Below are 19387 nucleotides of genomic sequence, written 5' to 3'. Positions count from 1 at the left end.
TACAAGAAATGATGAGGGGCAGCTAGGGGGCGCAGTGGATAGAGCACCAACCCTTACCTACTAGCTGTGTGACCCTGGGCAAGTCACTTAACCCTGATTGCCTCACCAAAAAGAAAAAAAAATTGATGAGCGGGATGCTCTCAGAAAAACCTGGAAAGACTTGCATGAGTTGATACAAAGTGAAATGTACTGTGTACAAAGTAACAGCAATATTGTAAGGTGATCAGCTGTGGATGACTTAGCTATTCTCAGCAATGCAATGATCCAAGACAACTCTGAAGGATTTAGGATGAAAAATGCTATGCATTCCCAGAGAAAGAACTGATGGTGTTTGAATACAGAATTGAGCATACTTTCTTTAACTTTATTTTTCTTGCGTTTTTTTTGGTCTCTGTTTTCTTTCACAGTATGACTATTATGGATATGTTCTGTATGACTACACATGTATAACCTCTATCAAACTGCTTGCCTTCTCAATGAGGGGGGTGTGGAGTTGAAGAGGAAAGAAGGGAGAAAATTTGAAACTCAAAGTTTTAAAAATGAATGTTAAAAATTGTTTTTATGTGTAACTGGGGAAAAAATTTCTAAAAATAAATAAATAAACATTAAAAAAAAAAAAGTCACCCAGATCCAAATAACAGAGCTAGAATTCAAGTCAGAGACTTTGATGCCAAGCCCGGCACTCTTACCACCAGACCATGCTAGGGAGTCAAGGTCTCTTCCTAGATAAGAATTTCTCCTCTACAGCACCCAAGAGGGTTCTTCGGTCTCTACTAACACTTCCAGTAATGACGCCCTTATTGCCTCTCAAGGCAGCCCATTCCAGCCATGGGGTCCCATAATAATAGTCAATAAACTTTCTATCAAGCACTTACTATGTGCCAGGTACATTGTAATAACAATGTTGCTGGTGAAAATATGTTTACTAGGAATATATATGTATAGCCTATATCAGATTGCATGCTGACTTGGAGAGGGAAGGAGAGAAAAATTGAAAACTCAAAAGCTTATGGAAGTGATTGTTAATAATTCAAAATCAATTAATAATAAATAAATAAAAATAATAATGTTGAGTCGTGTCCAACTCTTCATGATCCCATTTGGGGTTTTCTTGGCAAAGACACTGGAGTGCTTTGCCATTTTCTTCTCCAGCTCATTTTACAGATGGGGAAACTGAGGCAAACAGGGTTAAGTGACTTGCCCAGGGTCACACAGGCTGCATTTGAACTCAGGTCTTCTTGACTCCAGGTAGGACACTCTACCCACTGCGCCACCTAGCAGCCCTGGTAATAATAATAGCGCACATTTACATACCACTTTAAGGTTCCAAGAACCTTACACTTTTATCTCCTTTGATCCTCACGAGTCTTTGAATTAGGTGCTATTATTATTCTAATTTTACAGATAAGGAAACTGAGGCTGAGAAAATAAGTCAACAAGCATTTATTAAAGGCTTACTATGTGCCAGGAATTGTCAAAGTTTGGGTTGCACTTGACCTAGAGGACTACATGTGGCCTCTAGGTGGAAGGTCCACCTGCTCTCTTCACTACACCACCCAGTGGCCCAAATGATTCCTCCAGAAGGAAGGAGCCAGTCTACCGTGTGCCCTCCATGCCAGGCTGATCTTCAGAAAACGTACAGTCTGCTAGCAGCTGTGTACCAAGAGACCTTTCTCATGGGGTCAAACCTGCCAAGGGGGCTCCCAGGCCCGGGCTGGGGGGCACTGTGGGAGACACAGCCCCTTCCCTGGTGGGTGGTGACCCGCCTCCACACGCCTGCCTTGCACTGGTCCTGCTTCCACCTTCTTGGCCAAGTACAAGTCTGATGAACTTTCAGCAATTTGAAGACAGAATCCATCCCCGGCAAGAGCCGGGGATAACTGAGAGCAACTTAAGGGAGCTCCCCGCACAGACAGCAGAAAGGCCGACCCAGCGATGGGGCTGTGGTGATGACTCTCCCAACAGGGGTCATCCCAGAATTACAGGACGTCAGCACTGCAGCAAGGTGCCCGGGAGGCGTCTCCACAGCCCTGCTACATCCCACCTAACCGGACGGCGTCCAGTCTGGCCTTAAAAACCCCTAGTGAGGGCAAAGCCACTCCCTGTGCTTGGCTCCACTGCTTACGAGTTTCTGCTGGCATTTAGCCTAAAGTGACCACCTCTTTACAGCTCCCCCTCCTCCCCACTCCTGATTCTGCCCTTGGGAACCAAGCAGAAAAAGCCTGATCTTTCCTCTACAAGAGGAACAGCCTCCAAGACATCTTAAGTCTTCTTCTCCGGGCGGGCGAAGTATTCCAAGCTCCCTAAAGCTCCTATTCCAGGATATTCATCAGATGCCAATTGTGCAGGGTGAGAGGCAGTCTGGCACCTGCCTGAAGTGGTACTTTCCTCCAGCAGGTAGAAGTCCAGCCTGGCTGCAGATTCTACCTGCGACACATCCTGGCTCTGGGACCCTGGGACTCTGGGACCCTTCGCTTCCCAGTGCTTGAGGCAAGAAAGGGGCCATCCTTTGTTGGTGGTTTACTTACCACCGGGGCTTCTCAAAATGTAGCCCAGGGACCCCTGGGGGTGCCCGAGACTCTTTCAGATCTGTGAGGTCAAAACTATTTCCATAATAATGCTGACATTTTAATTTTTAATGTGTTAGATATCGGCAGACATAACCCACAGAAATAAAAGCTCTTTGTGGTATTCAGTTTTTAAGAATGGAAAGGGGTCCTGAGACCAAAAAGCTAGGGAACGTGCAGAGCCACATTAGTGAAATCACTGCTCCTCTTGTCCCTATCCCAACGCGAATGCTGTTGGGCATACAAAGACATATTCAATAGTCTCTGTGGTACCCAACATGTGTACCCACAAAGCAGTGTGCACTAGACAACGGGGTGGGGCAATGGGGGTAGATCAGGAAAGTCCATGACCGGGAGGAAGGAGATAACATTGCAGACGTGAGCAAAGACCCATTGGCTTCAGTCAAAATGTGGTGGAAAGAGCTCAAGGTCTCCATCTTCAACAGCATCCTTCAAATGGAATCCCAGCATGGAGCGGGATACTCCAGCCGGGCTGGGCCAGAGGACAGAGGGGCCCCGGCTCCTCTCCCCAAGCAGCCCAGATCTCCTAGGCTTTTGTGCTGCCAAACCACACTGTTGACTCAAGCTGAGCTCACAGGCCACCATCCAGGCTGGCCTCCTCCAGCTTGTATTTGTGAGCCGGAGTTTGGAACGCAAGTGTCAGAGAGTTTACATTTCTTCCTATTAAATTCCATCCTTGTTATAGCCTGTGAAAATTTTTCTGCATTCTGTCACCAAGTGTGGTGGCTCCCCCTCCTAGCTTTGCGTCATCTGCAAACCTGATGGGCCTGCCGTGTATGTCTGCATCGATCTAGGGCGCTGATAAAAATGTTTACCAGCTCAGGGCCAAGCCCAGATGCCTGCCGCTCTGTGCCAACAACATATCTTCCCTGGCTGACATGGACCCTGACAAGCTACACTGAGTCCTCCCTCTATCGAGTCTGAATACACCCAACTGTCTGTCTGTCTGTCTGTCTGTCTGCCTCTCATCACTTTATCTTGTCCACAAAAATAGAATGATTCCCATCACAGATCACAGATGTGGAACCGAAAGAGACCTCAAAGGCTGTTTAGTCCAAATCTATTGTTTTATATATAAGGAAACTGAGGCCCAGGAAGGGAAAGGGATTTGCCCAAAGTCACCCAGGTAAGAAGCCTCTGGAGTGAGATTTGAACCCAGGCCCTGTGACCCCAGAGCCAGCACCCTGTCCACTGTACCACACTGCCCCCATCAATGTCATCTGTGTATAAAACCAAGGATTAAATAGCTATCATGCCCCCAGGCTGCTACTATACAGCAAAATATTTTGTAAAATGCTTTGCTAACACCTAAGAAAAAAACCTCTTTATGCAACATTTCTCCCATCCTGGTCAAAAGAAGGGAGAGTGAGGAGCATCCATCTTGATCTGTTCTTGGGGAATCCCAGCCCCTTCCCTGCATCAATAGGGCTCAGGGGCTGGGAGTGGGGAGCACAGACCCACAGGACCCCCACCTGCCTCAGCACCCTGTGAGGTGGAAACCAGGCTAAGGTTTTATTGGCCCCATTTTACAAATGGGAAAATAGAGACTCAGAAAGTGCCATGCCCTGGCCATTTGCAGGCAATGAGGGCGAAGCTTTTCTAGGGCTCCCCAAAGCCCAGAGCTCCTCAACTCTTTCCTGAGGCCAATGTTCCTAATCAGCTTTGGGGTCTCCCTCTGAACAAGTCAGTTCAATAAACATGTATTAAGGTCCAGCTTTGTGCAGTGCACCCTGCAAGGCTTGAGAAATGCCAGGACAAAACCAACAATCAAAGTAGTCCCTGCCCTCAAGGAGCTTCCAATCTGCTGGGGAGAAGGGTACAATGAGTTCTTCATTCCAGGTCTAGACTCTATTATTAATCCAAAGCATCAACAGCAGCCACTGCTCCCTGGGAGCCCCTTAATACAAAGAACAGGATTCGCCTCAGCTGGGAAGGCAGCATGACAAGATTCATCCTGAGGTTCTGGCTCCAGCCTGAGGTTCTAGATCCAGCCTGAGGGTCTGGTTCCAGACACGGTTCTAGATCCTGCCTGAGGTTCTAGATCCAGCCAGGGGGGGTGTTCCAGCTGCTGTTCTAGATCCTGCCTGAGGTTCTGGTTCCAGCTGCTGTTCTAGATCCTGCCTGAGGTTCTGGCTCCAGCCTGAGGTTCTAGATCCAGCCTGAGATTTGGGGCCCAGCCTGCCAGGGACCACAGAGGCTCCTGGGAAATCATCTCTCCTCTGCGGGCCATGGTTTTCTCCACCTATGGGCTGACAGAGTTGTTGTCAATGATCTCTAAGCTACCTGCCAGCTCTGACATGCAGGGCCTCCAGGGCCTCCTCAGGGGCTTCTCTCCCCACTCAGACCACCTGATTCCAGCATCACCCAGTGTCCTCGCAGGTCCAGTCTCTCTGATCCCCAGTTTTTACAACAGCCCTAAGCTCCCTGGGTGGCCCGCCCACCTCCAACTAAAGAAATAGTAACAGATGAGGCAAATAAGAGAGGAATAACAAGGACCATGTGGTGTCAGCGAACAATAGGCCTGTACGGGATGTGAGCTTTGGTTTCTGGGGTCATGGGATATTGGAGGGTGAGAAGGGCAGGAACCTCAGAATAGAAAGTGTCATTGGAGCTGGGGTGGAGAGCTTAGAAAAGAGAATGTCAGGGCTGGGAGGGCCTTAGAACAAGGAATGTCAGAGCTGGGAGGGGCTTAGAACAGGGAATGTCAGGGCTGGGAGGGGCCTTAGAACAAGGAATGTCAGAGCTGGGAGGCGCTCAGAACAGGGAATGTCAGGGCTAGGAGGGCCTTAGAACAGGCAATGTCAGAGCTGGGAGGGATCTTAGAACAGAGAGTGTCAGATCTGGGAAGGGCCTTGGAACAGGGGATGTCAGAGCTGGGGGTGGAGGGGAGGAGAGAAGAGGGTGGATAGTCACTCAAGGACAGCTGTCACAATAACCATTGTCCCATACCAGGGGTGCACAGTGCCCTGGCACACACAAGGTTCTTGGGGAAAGTAGACTCAAACTTAGAAAGCAGATGTGGCCCCAGGATCCATTCAAGGCTTCTGGTTCCTGGGAGCTCTCTTCTCTTCTCCATGAGTCCACATGATGGTCATCGCCAGAGAGAGCAGTTCTCAGCTGGACTCCAAAGGCAGAATCTTACAACGTCTGGATGCTGCTGTGTTTTCCTCAGTATGCTGAGCTGGACCTCAGTGTCTCCTAGGCCAGGCAGTCCTGGCCCCTGCAGCTGCTGAGGTCAATGGGAACTCCCCTTCAGAGGCTTAGAAACTCCATCCTCCCTCCTTCCCCCCAGGGTACTCCTCACTCTGAAGTCCATTCACCACCAACCTCAGCCAGAGCTACTGGAGTCCTGGATGCTCCACCAGCTTTCTGATTCCTACAGAGACCCAGAGCGGGGCCAATAACAGCAAATTATAAGACATTTCTCGGGAGCTGTCAGCTAGCATCACTCCTCTCAGATCTATTGCTTGTACCTCATTTATATCCTTGGTTGATTTGATCCAGCTGTCAGAGCCTTCTGTGATTAAAAAAGGTAAACCACTACCCTTATGTAAGTAAATGCAGAATAAAAAATAATTACACATAATTAAGAGAGAGTTAGGAGCTGAGGGAATCAGGAATGGCTTCCTGAAGCTGGTAGTCCTTGCAGATGGTAGTTCTTGAAGATACAGGGATTCTATGAGGCAGAGGGAAGAAGGGAGGGCATTCCAGGCAATTCAGGCATGCTTGGCCCGAAGGCCTACACAGGACATGAAGCATCACGTGTTGGGAACAGAGCAGACCGGGGGGCTGGACAGCAGCGAGCTGGAGGGAGGAGTAATGTCCAGGAGGCTGTGAAGAGGTCGGGCCGGTTCTGAAAGGCTTGAAAAGCTAACCAAAGGAATTTCTATTTGATCCTGCAGCTGGGAGCCACTGGAGGTGACTGAATCAGAGTGAAAATCAGTTTGGTACGTGTCAAGAATGGACCGTTCCACTTCCACCTCGTACGCTGGGCGCAGGACTAAAACCCAGCGGTGCCTCTGGGAAGGACATGCCCATCACCTGCCCACAGATCAGTTCAGCACCTTGGTCACTCTGTTCAAGGGTCCCTCCCTGGGCCATCCCGCTCCTCCTCTGAGCGCCATCCTAGCGGAGACCATTCAGTCATGCATTTCATTCATCATGGGGGCCCAGTCCTTAGCAAAAGCTCAGATGCATCTCTTACTGGTGGGGTAAACAGAACGTTGGTGGGTCCAATCCAACATGTGAAATTTTAGGGAGCCTGCTTCTGCCCATGAGAATGATTAAGTGATGATGAAAAGCCTTCTACTTAACTTGGGAGCACAAACGACTAATGCCTGAGCAACACAGACAAACGCATTCATCACAAGTGCAGAGCTGGAGGCGGGGCCCTTGGGAGTCATCTGGTCCTGTCCGACAACGCCGGAGGCTGAGGGACCTCCCCAAGATCACAAGCCAGACTCCAAAGCCAAACGCCCTGGCCCCAAGCACAGCACCCTTTCCATGCTCTTTACCACAAAGCCACCCCTTATGTGGGCTCAGGTCCTGCCTTTGTGCTTATTACCCGAGAGATCTTGGATAAGTCACAACCCATCTGGGTGTCAGGTTTATCTCCTGTAAAATAAAGGGGTCCATAAAATTCACAGGATTTAAAGGCAAAAGGAATCTTAAGGGACCGTCCAAGATCAATGCCTTTGTATTACAAACAAATAAAGTAAGGCCCAGGGAGACTATGACTTGCCCGAGGTCATATGGTCAGCAAGTGACAATGAACCCAGGTCCCTGCCCTGGAGTCCAGAATCCTTTGCACTGCTCCACACCACCTCCAGGCCATTCCTAAGGTCCTCCCAGATCCAATGGGCTCTGATACTCTTGTGTTCCTTCACATCAGTCCCTGCAGTCTGCGCCAGGGGTATCAAAGATGCCCCCCACTCCGACACTTGGAAAACAGTTAACAAAATAAATAAAAACACAACACAAGAGAGATGACATTTCATTTTAACACTAAGTCAATAGGCCCTCAGGAACCTTCTGTGCATGTCAGCAGTCCCATTTTGATTTGAGTTTGATACTGCTGATCTTACAATCCAGTCGGCTTCCCTTCCTGTTACAAAGCTGATGCCGGTCTTCAAGAGTCTGAAAGGCTATGAAGCAGAAGAAAGACTGGACTCTGCCCAGAACACAGAGATGATAATAATAATAGTCAGCATTTATAGCATGCTTTAAGGTTTGTAAAGTTCTTTACACACAGTGCCTCATTTGACCCTCACAGTAACTTTAGGAGGTAGGCGTTATTTATTAGTAACCTTTCATGCCCCTTAGAGACCAAGAACACAGGAAGCTACTAGTAATATTAACTAGCATTTATACAGGCACCTTCGAGTTTCCAAAGTGCCTTCACAAATAACCTCCTTTGATCCTCACAACTACCTTGAGAGGTAAATGCTATTATCATTCCCATCTTACTGATGAAAAAACTAAGGCATACAGAAGGTATCTAGGGTCACACAGTAGTTAAATGCCCAAGGCAGGATTTGCACTCATGTCTTCCTGACTCAAACCCTACCATTCTATCCACTGCATCACCTTAGATGCTTCTTTTCTATTAAAAGAAGTACATTTTTCACAGGAACCTTCTGGAGGCAATGAAAGTAAAGGGCAGGGTTAACACTTAGAGAAAGCCTGGTGAGGGCCCCAGGGCACCTAAGCCAAGCTAAAGTAACTGGACTTCTCCGGAACTGGCCTCAGCTTGACCAGGAGATCCTGGGGGACGGGCCTGAGGGAGCCATCTGTTATGTCAAACATTCACATGGGACACACACAGACATGGCAAACGAGTGTTTGGGAGGACACATGCTATAATGCTGTGGGTGACTGCCACTGACTCTTGGGTAAGGTACTGTTTCTCTGAGACTCGGTTTCCTCATTTGTGAAATTAAATTCAATTGTTGAAAACCACAGTCTTTAAAGGGGTGCTGGACTTGATCTCTCCCCAATTCTGTGACTCTGGGTATGTAGTCAAAAGGGAGGTTTTCACCAGGTATTTGCTGTTGATGGAGATCGGACATCAGCTGAGCCAGAAAATTAGCCTGCCCTTTAGAAAGGCAAAGATGTGGTCTGTTTCACAGGGGCCATCAACCACAAGCATTTTTAAGTGCCTACCAAGCAAGTGGCAGGTGGGGCAGCTAAGTGGTGCACTGGATAGAGAGCTGGGCCTGAATTCAGGAAGACCTGAGAAAGATGGATTTGGGGGAAGGAAGTGACCGAGAAGCAGATTTTGCCAGGGTAGAATGAAGAACTTGTGTCTCATCCAGGCTATCCAAAAGGGGAAAAGGATGCCTCCATAGGAAGTGAGCTCCTCAGCCCCATAGGTATTCAAGCGGAGGCTGGATGAGCTTTTGGGGATGTTGCAGAGTGGATTTTTGCTCAGGTAAAAAGTGTCTAGATGACTTCTTAGTTCCCTTCCAGACCTCCGATGCTATGACTCACTGGAGTAGGGGGTTAAAGACAAAGGTCAAATGGGGGTGGGGACCTGGGGGGGAGAATAAAATAATGCACATTTCTAGAGCACATTAAGACTTACAAATCTCACAAGGACCCATTTTACAGATGAGGAAACTGAGGCCAGAAGTGACTAGACAGTGTGGTCCAGTAGAAAGATCAATGAATCTTTAAAGAAACCAGGTTCATACCCCAGCTCTTCCACTAGCTGTGTAACTCTGGGCAAGACGGTTGTTCTCTCTCGGACCTCAGTTTCCTCTGAGGTTCCTTCCAGCTCTAGACCCAGTATCCTGCGACCCTCTGATTTGCCCACAGCCACACACACATACACACACACACACACACACACACACACACACACACACCCCACTAGAAAGAGCGAGTGTGCCAGGGCTAGCCGCCAGACCTTTCAGCTCCAAGACCCGAGCTCTTTCCACCCGATTTCATCTCTGACACACTCCCACCAGGCTGCAGACGGGGTTACGGTCCAAACCTATCAGCCCCTTCTCTCTATCTGCCTCTCCACCAACAGCTGTCTGCCCAGGGCCAGAGGGAGAGCCCGGCTGACTTGGGACGCCAGGCTAGAGCGAGAGCCCAGCCTCGGAGGTTGCTAGTGGCTGCGCCCTAGAGTGTCGGTGCGCGCCCGGGGCCGGGGTCAGGCTACGAGGCTGGAGAACGAGCGAGTCGAGCCTCAACTCACACGGCTCCGGCCCCCCGGCCCCCGCAAAGGTGTCTGTCTGGCGCGCTAGGGCCCCTGCCTCAGCCCCACGCACAGCTCCCCGCCCCAATCCGCCCTCCAAGCCGATCCTTTCCAGATGTGCGCCAAGGGGGGGGGGAGAGCGGCGGCCAAGGGGAGGACTAGCCTCCCTCCGGGCGGAGGAGCCAGCCCCGCTGCCCCTTTGCCTTGGGGAAGCCGCGACGGGAATTTTCCAAACCCCTGTCTGAGGCTGGGGGGTGGGGTGGGGTGGGACGGGGTGGGGAGAGCAGCGGAGCCCAAGAGCCCGAGCGGGGGACCCCAGCCCTCTCCGGGACAGGGCAGGGCAGGGCAGGGCAGTGTGAGGCGGGGCGGAGTGCGGCTGGTCGTGGACTTGTGTGGCGCTGCACCCCACTTCCCTACCCCAGCCCAGCCCGAGCCTTCAGCGTGGGAGAGCAAGCAGCCCGGCTTTCCCCCTTCTCCCCCTTTCTCCCCACTTCTCCCAGCCGCGGCTGGCGGGGCTGGAGGGGAATCCCCCGCCGCCGCCCCCTTCCTGATCCCCGATCCCCCCTCCAGGACCGCCGGCAGTACCTACCCGCTTGCTACGGCTCTCCCGGGGCTCTGCGCTGGGCTCCTTGGACACTGGCTCCTTCCATTCAACTCAAGCCTCCCGCTTCGTCAACACAAGTTTTGTTGTCGGGTTCTCCTCACCCCCCTCCCCCCAAGCCGCCTAGGCATGCATGTGCTGGACCGCTTCCTCCTCTGGACACAGGCGCAGGTTCCTAAAAGCCAGTGTGGGGAGTGATTGGGTTTTTCTCCCGCCTCCCCCTCCTCACCCCTCCGCTCCTCTCCTCTTTGGCCCGTTCCCTTTCCTGGTGATTCAGAACCGTAGGACCGACCCCTCTCTGTCCCCCTGCCGCCTGGTTTGGCTCCACAGCAACCCCCCCCCCAATTCCTGCCGCAGGAAACCCTGGCGGGGGGGGGGGGAAGGGTTGGGACGCTCTGTTTCTGACCCCCTCCCTCGTCCCCAGAGGGCTGTCGATAGGGGCTTCCCTGCTGTGCCCCAGAATTCCCCTCTCCCTTAAGTTAAAATTCTAGAACTATTTAAGTAATAAGCATTTTATTAACTAGACCATGCCCGGGCTAAGAAAAAAATACTCCAAGAATGGAAGCGAGTTCTTTGAAAGAGACCAGAATCCCAGCCTCTCCAATTGGAAGAAGGCCATCCACTCCAACCCATAACTGACCAGAAAACCCTTTTCCATCATCTCCCCAGAAGTGGTCAGCCTCTCGGCCTCCCCCAGAAGGAACTCCTGCCCTATTTACCAATAAAAATATTACTTGCTTCAATCCTTTGAGAATTCTACTAAATCAATCCCAATTAAAAATCAGGGGACAAAGGAAGGCTAGGTCAGCCCCGGTAGGTCAGCCTCTTTCCACTTACCCCCAACCTGAGAGAGATCTGGAGACCTTGCTAACAGAATGGGGCCAAGGCTGAATTTTCCTGGAAACTACCTTTTACCCCACCCCATCATGCCCCCTTCTCCTCTGCTCTCTGTCTCCCTCCCCCAGCCCCAGCCCCTTAGAGGACAGTAAATTGGGCAGGGAATCGGGGTGCCTGCTTACCCTAATCACAAGACAGAGGAGAAGTAAACCCTCTCTGAACAGTGCCATATTGAGCCCATGAGCCAAGAATATTTCCAAGCAAACTAGTATTAACTGCTAACAGCTGAAGCAACATTTTGTGTTTTGGCCTGAGTTACATATGTATGATGAACACAGAGGTGGTTCAGGCTTCATCATCCGGCATAATGGCAACAAAGCGGCAAGTCCACAGCTCCTGGGGGGCGGGAGAGGGGCGGCTACTGCATCCATCCTCCCTCTTGCTAAGCTGGCCTGGAGCAGAGTGCCAAGCTGGCCTGCCTTCAGACTGGGGCCAGCTAAGAGCTATAAGTGTCCCAGTGTGGGAAGGGCTGGCTGCCTGACTGCTGGTGGACGAGGCTGGATGCTACCATCCTGTGTGTCCCACCAACATCTCCAGTAGCACAACAGCATTTGGGCTGTCTCCTGAGGCCAGGAGAGCATGATTCCATAGGCTGTAATGCCCTTGGCCGGAGAGGCTCTGCTAGGGAGAATCTTGGAAGGCAGATGAGTCAATCAGTCAATTGGCTTTTATTAAGCACCTATCATGAGCCAGGCACTGTGTTGAGCTCAGGAAATAAAAAGAAAGGCAAAAGACAATCAGTGCCTGCCTTTGAAGGAGCTCCCTGTCTAAGGGGAAGATAGCATGCAAACAACTAAATACAAACAAGCTATAAACAGGATAAGCCGGGGATCATCTCGGAGGGAAGGCACTAAGATTAAGGACCTGGAAAGACTCCTTGCAGGAAGTGGGGCTTCAACAGAGTTGGAGGAAGCCAGAAGGCAGAGATGAGGAGGAAGAGCATGGCATGGGGCACAGCCAGTGCAAATGTCTGGTGACTTAGTGATGCTGACATGCCACTGACTGATTGGGCTCTGGGCTTCATGGCAGCCTGGGATGATCCTAAGAGACTGTAGGGGCAGGATGGGGCACTGCCTGGAGTCCCAGGCCTGGGGATTCAATCCCACCTCCGGCACTTACTAGCTCTGGGACGGATCAAACTCCTCCCCTCTCCGGGCCTGCCTTTTGTCATCCGAGGTAAAGAGATGGATTAAACAGCCTTGTAGGTTCCTTCCAGCTCCTGAGCTGGTATCCTCTGGATCTGGGGTTAAAGGACCAGAGTATGGATCCCAGCTCTGCCACTAAACCTGTGGGATCTCAGGAAAGTTGCTAGGACCCCCTGAGCTTCCGCTTCTTCACCTATAAAAAGGAAGAGGTCTCCTGTGCCGAGGCCCCAAGGAGAGGCAGAGAAGCTTTGGTCACCAGACATCACTGCTCTCCCCTCAACAATGGCCCTCAGCCGGGCATCAGGAGAGGGCCTGTGAGCCTTCCGAGGCCCAGACCAGCTGGCTTCCTAGGGAGGAAGGGTTGAGGTGGCAGCTGAAAAGGGGTTCAGGTGAGGGCCAGATGACAAGGAGCTGCCTGGTCCATTCCACTGAAGGTCAGTCCAGCGTTGGGAGGAGGAATAAGGAAATAAGAGACACTCATTAGTGGGTGTTGATGACAACAGTGAGGCGATCCGTACTCTTAAGTCTTACTTAATCATAAATTAACAAAGTATAAATTAATCATAAAGAGTAAAAAGATTAATTGTCATTCAATTTCACAAACTTTTAGCAAGTGCCCACTCCTTAGACACAGGCACAAATATCGGTCCACAAGTCACTTAGAAACAACAGGTGCATATAAGACATACTCAGGTAAACACTAAACAAATTAGACCATACCTGTCTTAGGTAACTTTTAAACTACTCAAATCAGGTGATGGAGAAAACACGTCTGGTTGAGTAGCTCTCATCTATCTATTCCAGGGTTCAAGTTGTAAAAGTATTTGGCTCTGGGAACAATCTGCCTTCCTTGGAGGTAGAGCTGATCAGCTCAGAAAGGCTCAGCCCCAGAGGTTCGAGAGATTGGCTTTTTTTTTTAAAAGCATAGCAAGTCATGAGCCAGACTACTATGATTTTGGAGGGGTGGCCATCTGTACTGGTGAAGGGAATACACTCACACCACTGGAATCACAAAACTTTTGAAGTAATTAAGTACAAAATACCGATCTGAAAGATTTCGTGGCTTTTGCAAATTTAAGACAAGAGCTACCCGTGAAATCTGTCTAAAGCTAAATCATCTCTGGCGCTGTCATCAATGATGCTTCCTCTCATCGATCCACAGAAGCCTTCGCCATTCATTTCCTCTCGTTCTGTTGGTTTTTCTCATAAGGAAGGAAAAGTGATCTATTTCAAAAAGAGAGAAATCCCCGGCTCGAGTAACTGTCAAAACAAATTATTCACAGTCAAGAAATAGAAGAGAACAATGGTCTGGAGAGGTTTCATCTCCCTCCCAATTCCATCTCCCCAAACTTAAAGAGAGAAATGGCCTTATGTTTTAGAATCAGTTTCCTTCTCTCAATCTTGTTCCAGTCCTTTCTACCCAGGGAATACTCTCCCTTCTCACCCCTCTCCACCTCTAGGGATCCCTAGCTCCCTCCAAGACTCATCTCCAACGCCAATTCTGGCGCTTCCGGACCCTTTCCTCTCCCAAGTTGTTAGTGCTTTCCCCAACTCCCAAATTACTTTGCAGAGTGTCATGGCCTCTCAGCCAGGATGACTTGGGCTCAAGCCCCAACTCAGACAGTACTAACTGCGGGATCCTGGCCCCATCACAGAGCTCTAGTCCAAGACGGTGCTGAGCTGACCAATGACATCTCAGCTCTAGTCCCTCTCCTTATCTGCTTATGCACATCTATTGTACGCTCTGGAGAATGCAAGATCGAGGGGCCAACTGCAGGTGGCCTTTCCTGAAGCCCCCGCTGGCGAGGACTCCCACCCCAAGCTTTCGATTCACTTTGAAAATACGTTTTGTGTGTGTGTGTGTGTGTGTGTGTGTGTGTGTGTGCGCGTGTGTGTGTGTGTAGAATTGGGAACTTGTGGAACAATGAAGACAAAGCTGAGCCCAACCATGGCTATATAAAATGTGGCCCCTCGGTCCTTCATGGAAAAGCCCCGTACTGTCCAAGTATCCAGACATGGCAGGATAGCTTTGTTTTCTGTAGTATGTCTGGGCTTTCAATAGGACATTGTTAGGATGAACCTCAAATTCCTGGGGAATGGTGAATTCAGGGCAAAGAAGCGGCATCTTCCAAAAAAAGCTTAGAGAATATTAATTAATAACAGTAGCGTACGTTTCTACAGAGCAGTTCACAAGTATATCAAGTGCCCCTCCTATGGGCCCCGTGCTGTGCTGGGGACACAAAAGCAAAAACGAAAACAGTCTTTGCCTCCCTCCGGGAAGTCAATTCTATTGGGGGAAGTAACCGGGCACAGAAACAATTCTATGCAAAGTGCACATAAAATAAATACAGGGTAGTTTGGTAGGAGGGAAGGGGAGGCCCTTAAGCTCGAAGGGTGGCCTTAGCCTGGGCTTGGAGGGAAACTAGGGATTAAGCCTAAGAGGCCAGGGCTCCCACTTCCTTCCGGGCTTAGCTTGAAGCCCACCTTTTTTTTTTTGTTTTTTTAGGCAGTTGGGGTTAAGTGACTTGCCCAGGGTCACACAGCTAGTGAGTGTTAAGTTTGGTCTGAGGCCAGATTTGAACTCAGGTCCTCCTGACTTCAGGGCTGGTGCTCTATCCCTTTGAAGCCCATCTTTTCCCAAAGGTCTTTCAAGGTCTCTCTGCCTCCTCATCCCCATCCCCAACCCCCATTGCTAGCGCCTTCTCTCCCATTTACAATATGTCTTGAATGTAGAGAATTGTTGGAATGTGGTCTATGCCATTCGAATGTGAGCTCCTGGAGGGCAGGGACAATGTTTATGCCTTTCCTTGTATCTCCAGGGCTTAGTACTGTGCCTGGTATACAGAAGGCACTTAATAAATGCTTGCTGATTGTCATTTTGAGGAATAGCAAGGTCAGTTTGGCTACACTAAAGTTTTCACGAAGGCGGGTAGAGCATGTATAATAAGGCTGGAAAGGTAGTTTGGAATCAGGTTGTGAATACTTTTATGTGAGAAATTGAGGCATCTATAATTGCTCTTAATGGAATTAGGGAGCCAGTGGACTTCACCAAGCGGGGAATGACACAATCAGACAATTTGGCAGCAGTGTGAAGGTTGAAATTAAGGCTCTATGATTTCAAACATACTTTCCTCACAATTCACCTGAGTGCAGGTATCATTATTCCCACTGTTGTTGTTGTTCAGTCGTGACCCCATTTGGGGTTTTCTTGGCAAAGAATATTGGAGTGGTTTGCCATTTCCTTCTCCAGTTCATTTTGCAGATGAGAAAACTGAGGCAAACAGGGTTAAGTGACTTGCCCGGGGTCACACATCTAATAAGTATCCGAGGTCAAATTTGAACTCAGGTCTTCCTGTCTCCAGGTCTGGTTCTCTCTCTACTGCACCACCTAGCTGCCTATCCCCATTGTACTGATGAACAAACTGAGATTGAGAGAGGGGCTACAGTGACTTACCCAAGGTCACAAGATTGGCAAATATCTGGATTTGGACCCAGACAGGCTGACTCTGCAGTCCAGGGTTTTTTCTACTACCCTATGCTGAACTATAATAAGAATTTTCATAAGTAAGAGCCTCAGAGAAGAAGCCTGAGGTCATGTCCGCCAGGGGTAAATGTCTCCCTGTGAATAAATCACACTCTTATTTCTGCTGCCCACAAACCCACCTGACTCTGAGTGTCCAAGCGAGCAGAACTTTCATTCTGACCCACAGCTCACCAGTTCTCACCCTCGGGAAGTTCTCTCTGATATTTAGGCTCAAATTTCCTTTTCCTGTATTTCCTCCCATTCCTCCTAGTAACCAGGCAAAATAATTCCTCTCCCTTTTTGGTGTTTCCATCTCTCAAATATTTGTGAACTGATATCATGCCCTGCCTTAGTTATCACTTTGCCAAGCAGAAGGTTTCTGCCTTCTCAAGTTAACTCATCTCTCTGACTGCTGCTTTCTTCTTTGATAGAAGATCAATCTGTCCAGGCACAGAGGTGTCCGTAAATCAGCAAAGAAGGGGTCTGTCCATACTGAGGAAGGCTCCCCCTCCTAAAACACTAGCCTTCAACCATCAGTGAAAGAAACCAGGCACAACAGTTTGGAGAAATCCGGTCAGTTCAATGAGTATGTCTTTGTCCACTGACAATGAAGCTAGGGCTTGAAAAGAAGCGTGGCACAGAGGGAAAGGCACTAAAATCCAAAGATCCGATGTTATTCCAGGAGCTCGGTGTAACTCTGTTCTCCCCCACTTTGCATAAAAATGTGAATCAGGAAAAGATTCAGGCACTGAAAAGTAGAGCCCAACTGAGCACGGCTCCAGGCAGTGACCCTCTCCCACCTGGAATCCAAACCCTCCTAGAGAGCAAGGCATCTGAACCAACGGGACTGCATACTCAGTCCTGCTGGGATTTCTATCGATCCCAGTTCTTCTCAAATCAACAAACTGCTCCAAAAAGTCCTGCTAAATAAGACTGTGGTTCAGAACAAACTCACTGCCAAATGGAATCACGTTCCACATTCCCTGAGAGCTCAAATGCCGGACCAAGATTTTCTGTATTTACAATGAACTGGGGATTTATTTTATGTGTTGTAATATTAAGACCAAGATAAATGATGGGCAGGCTCAGTGGATTCTGAGAATCCCTATAAGAATTGAACTTACTATTAAGAAGAATCCCTAATATTTGGCCAGATCCTAATAAAAAATTTGCTTCCTGGTAGCAGATAAATCTTTCATACCCCAGTTAGTTTTCAGTGCACCACAGCTGGCTTTTCCCAAATCTGACCAGAGGTGCCTCAAAGAACCAATGGGTCTCTCCCCAAAGTCAACCTGCCAAATAACTCATACAGCGGTTCCACCTAGTTGACCACCATTTCTTCTATTTAATGATTTCAAAAGTTTCTTTAGTATTTATGAAAAGAAAACGTGCCTGTCGAGGAAGCTAGCATTATTTTCAAATCCTGGCTCTGCTATCTGTGCAATCTTTGAAACCCAAACTTTTTGAAAGCCAAATTAACATCTCCAATTATAGGATGGATGATCATGGGATTTAGAGTCAAAAGGTTCATTAGAGATAAAGAGACAGCTGTTGGCACAGTAGATGGAGTACTGGGCCCAGAGTCAGGAAGACCTGAGTTCCAATCCAGTCTCAGACAATTAGCTAGCTGTGACCCTGAACCTGACCTCTGTTTGCCTCAATTTTATATAACACCCACGACCTCCCAGGGTACCGTGAGGATCAAATGAGATAATATGGGTAAAGTGCTAGGCACAGTGTCTGGTACATGGCAGGTGCCTTGGACCTCTTCCTTTCCCCTTAGAGGAATCCAACCCCTTGGTTTTATAGATAAGAACACAGAGGCCCAGACATTTGAGTGACTTCCCCAAGGTCATATAGGTTTGTCAAAACTAATAAAATCTACTCAATTTGTAGCAATCTGTAAGAAACTAGACAGCTAATACAGATTTGAACTGACCTTAACTCTGAAACCAGCTACGACTGGAACTTAAAAGGATTCAGAATAAATGCTCATCTTAAATAAATAGGTATGTCTAGAACAGAACCTGCCCCCTTTTTGCCCACATCTACCATCCTTCTCTTTCACAGCTTCTTTACAGCCTTGGGGTCCTCCTCAGACCTTCACTCTCTGTCACCTCCCCACATCTAACCAATTGCCAAATTTTAGCAATTCTACCTTCACATCTGTCACCTAGGTTACCCCTTTTCTGTACTCATTCAACTCCAACTACCTCTGTCTGGAATATTATAATAGGCTGCAGACTGGGCTCCTTACCTCCAAATTCCTCCCTCTTCAATCCGTCTTGTACATGTTCAGTTAGGAAACTGAGCACCGGGTTCTAGGTGTTCCTAGCCAAGGTGGCCAGAGTGTATGGTGGAGATTAAGGGATAAGAAGATTGGAAAAGTAGGAAGAGCTTTAAGGTGTTTATTGAACAAAAGGGATGTGCATTAGGCTGGTCCATCTGGCAGATGAATGGAGGATGGAGTGGAATAGGGAGAGACTGAGGCATGCAGACCCACCAGTGGCTACTGCAATAGTCCAGGTATGAGGAGATGGGGGCCTGCACCAAGGGGTGGCAGTGTTGGAGGAGAGAAGGGGGCATATGAGATGTTATGAAGATAGAAACAAGATTTGTCCATTGATTTGCTAGAGAGGGTGCAAGTGAAGAATGAAGGATGATATATCTAGGCTGTAAGCCTACATGATTGGGTGATGGTGGTGCCTTCAATAGTATAATGAGTTGTTTTGGACATGGTGAGTTTAAAAGTCTACTGGACATCCAGCTGTGAAACTGGAGGCCAGGGTAGAGGTTAGGACTGGTAAGTCGATGTGAGAATCACCTGAATCCATGGGAACTGATGAGATCACAGAGCTTTAAAAAAAAAAAAAAGACCCTCCAAAAACACAGGTCTGATAATCCCTTCACTCCTGAGTAAACTCCAGCAACTTCCTATTACCATTGGGATCAAATACAAACTCTTCTCTTTGGCATTTAAAGCCCTTCACAGTCTGGCTCCAATCTGTCTTTCCATGCATATTATGCATTACCACCCATATGCCATACAGGGTAACCACCTCTTTACTATCAAGGACAGTGGTGCGATCCCATTTGGACTTTAAAATCAGAAGCCCAGATGTGCTAAATGAGGAAGGCGAACAGCCCTGAAGAAAACCTGTATGAAGCCAGCAGCTAGTCTAGATCAAGCCCACAGAGCGGAGGACACAGTGAGGGACAGATGCCCAAAGTTCCTGAAAGTGAGGGGAGACCAAACACTTAGAAGACGTTTCCAACCTGTTGGTCCAAAGGGCAGTGGAAAGAATCCCATCAACTGTTTGCCCATTCAGCTAGCTCACTTTCCTTTCTCTACCCAATTGGTATAAGAATCATTTAATGTACATTTGAGGGAATCTGCCTCAAAGTAGACAAGAACAGACAAGCTCCCACCAT

General features: G+C 48.8%; 1 protein-coding gene across 2 annotated transcripts in view; it reads right to left on the bottom strand.

Annotated features, from left to right (window-relative positions):
* Positions 1-10584, bottom strand: part of PODN (podocan) — a 46773-nt gene extending 36189 nt beyond the window's left edge. Inside the window, exon 1 of one of the 2 annotated variants that reach the window (XM_027838113.1) lies at positions 10379-10584. The gene's annotated coding sequence lies outside the window, so the exon portion shown is untranslated. The remainder of the gene's footprint in view (positions 1-10378) is intronic. The other variant, XM_027838114.1, reaches the window with a different exon arrangement.
* Positions 10585-19387: the final 8803 nt, after the last annotated feature.

The sequence above is a fragment of the Vombatus ursinus genome, unplaced genomic scaffold (genome assembly GCF_900497805.2).
Source record: "Vombatus ursinus unplaced genomic scaffold, bare-nosed wombat genome assembly UNPS02014825.1, whole genome shotgun sequence".
Classification (NCBI taxonomy): Eukaryota; Metazoa; Chordata; class Mammalia; order Diprotodontia; family Vombatidae; genus Vombatus; species Vombatus ursinus.
This window is presented reverse-complemented; position numbering and strand designations above follow the sequence as displayed.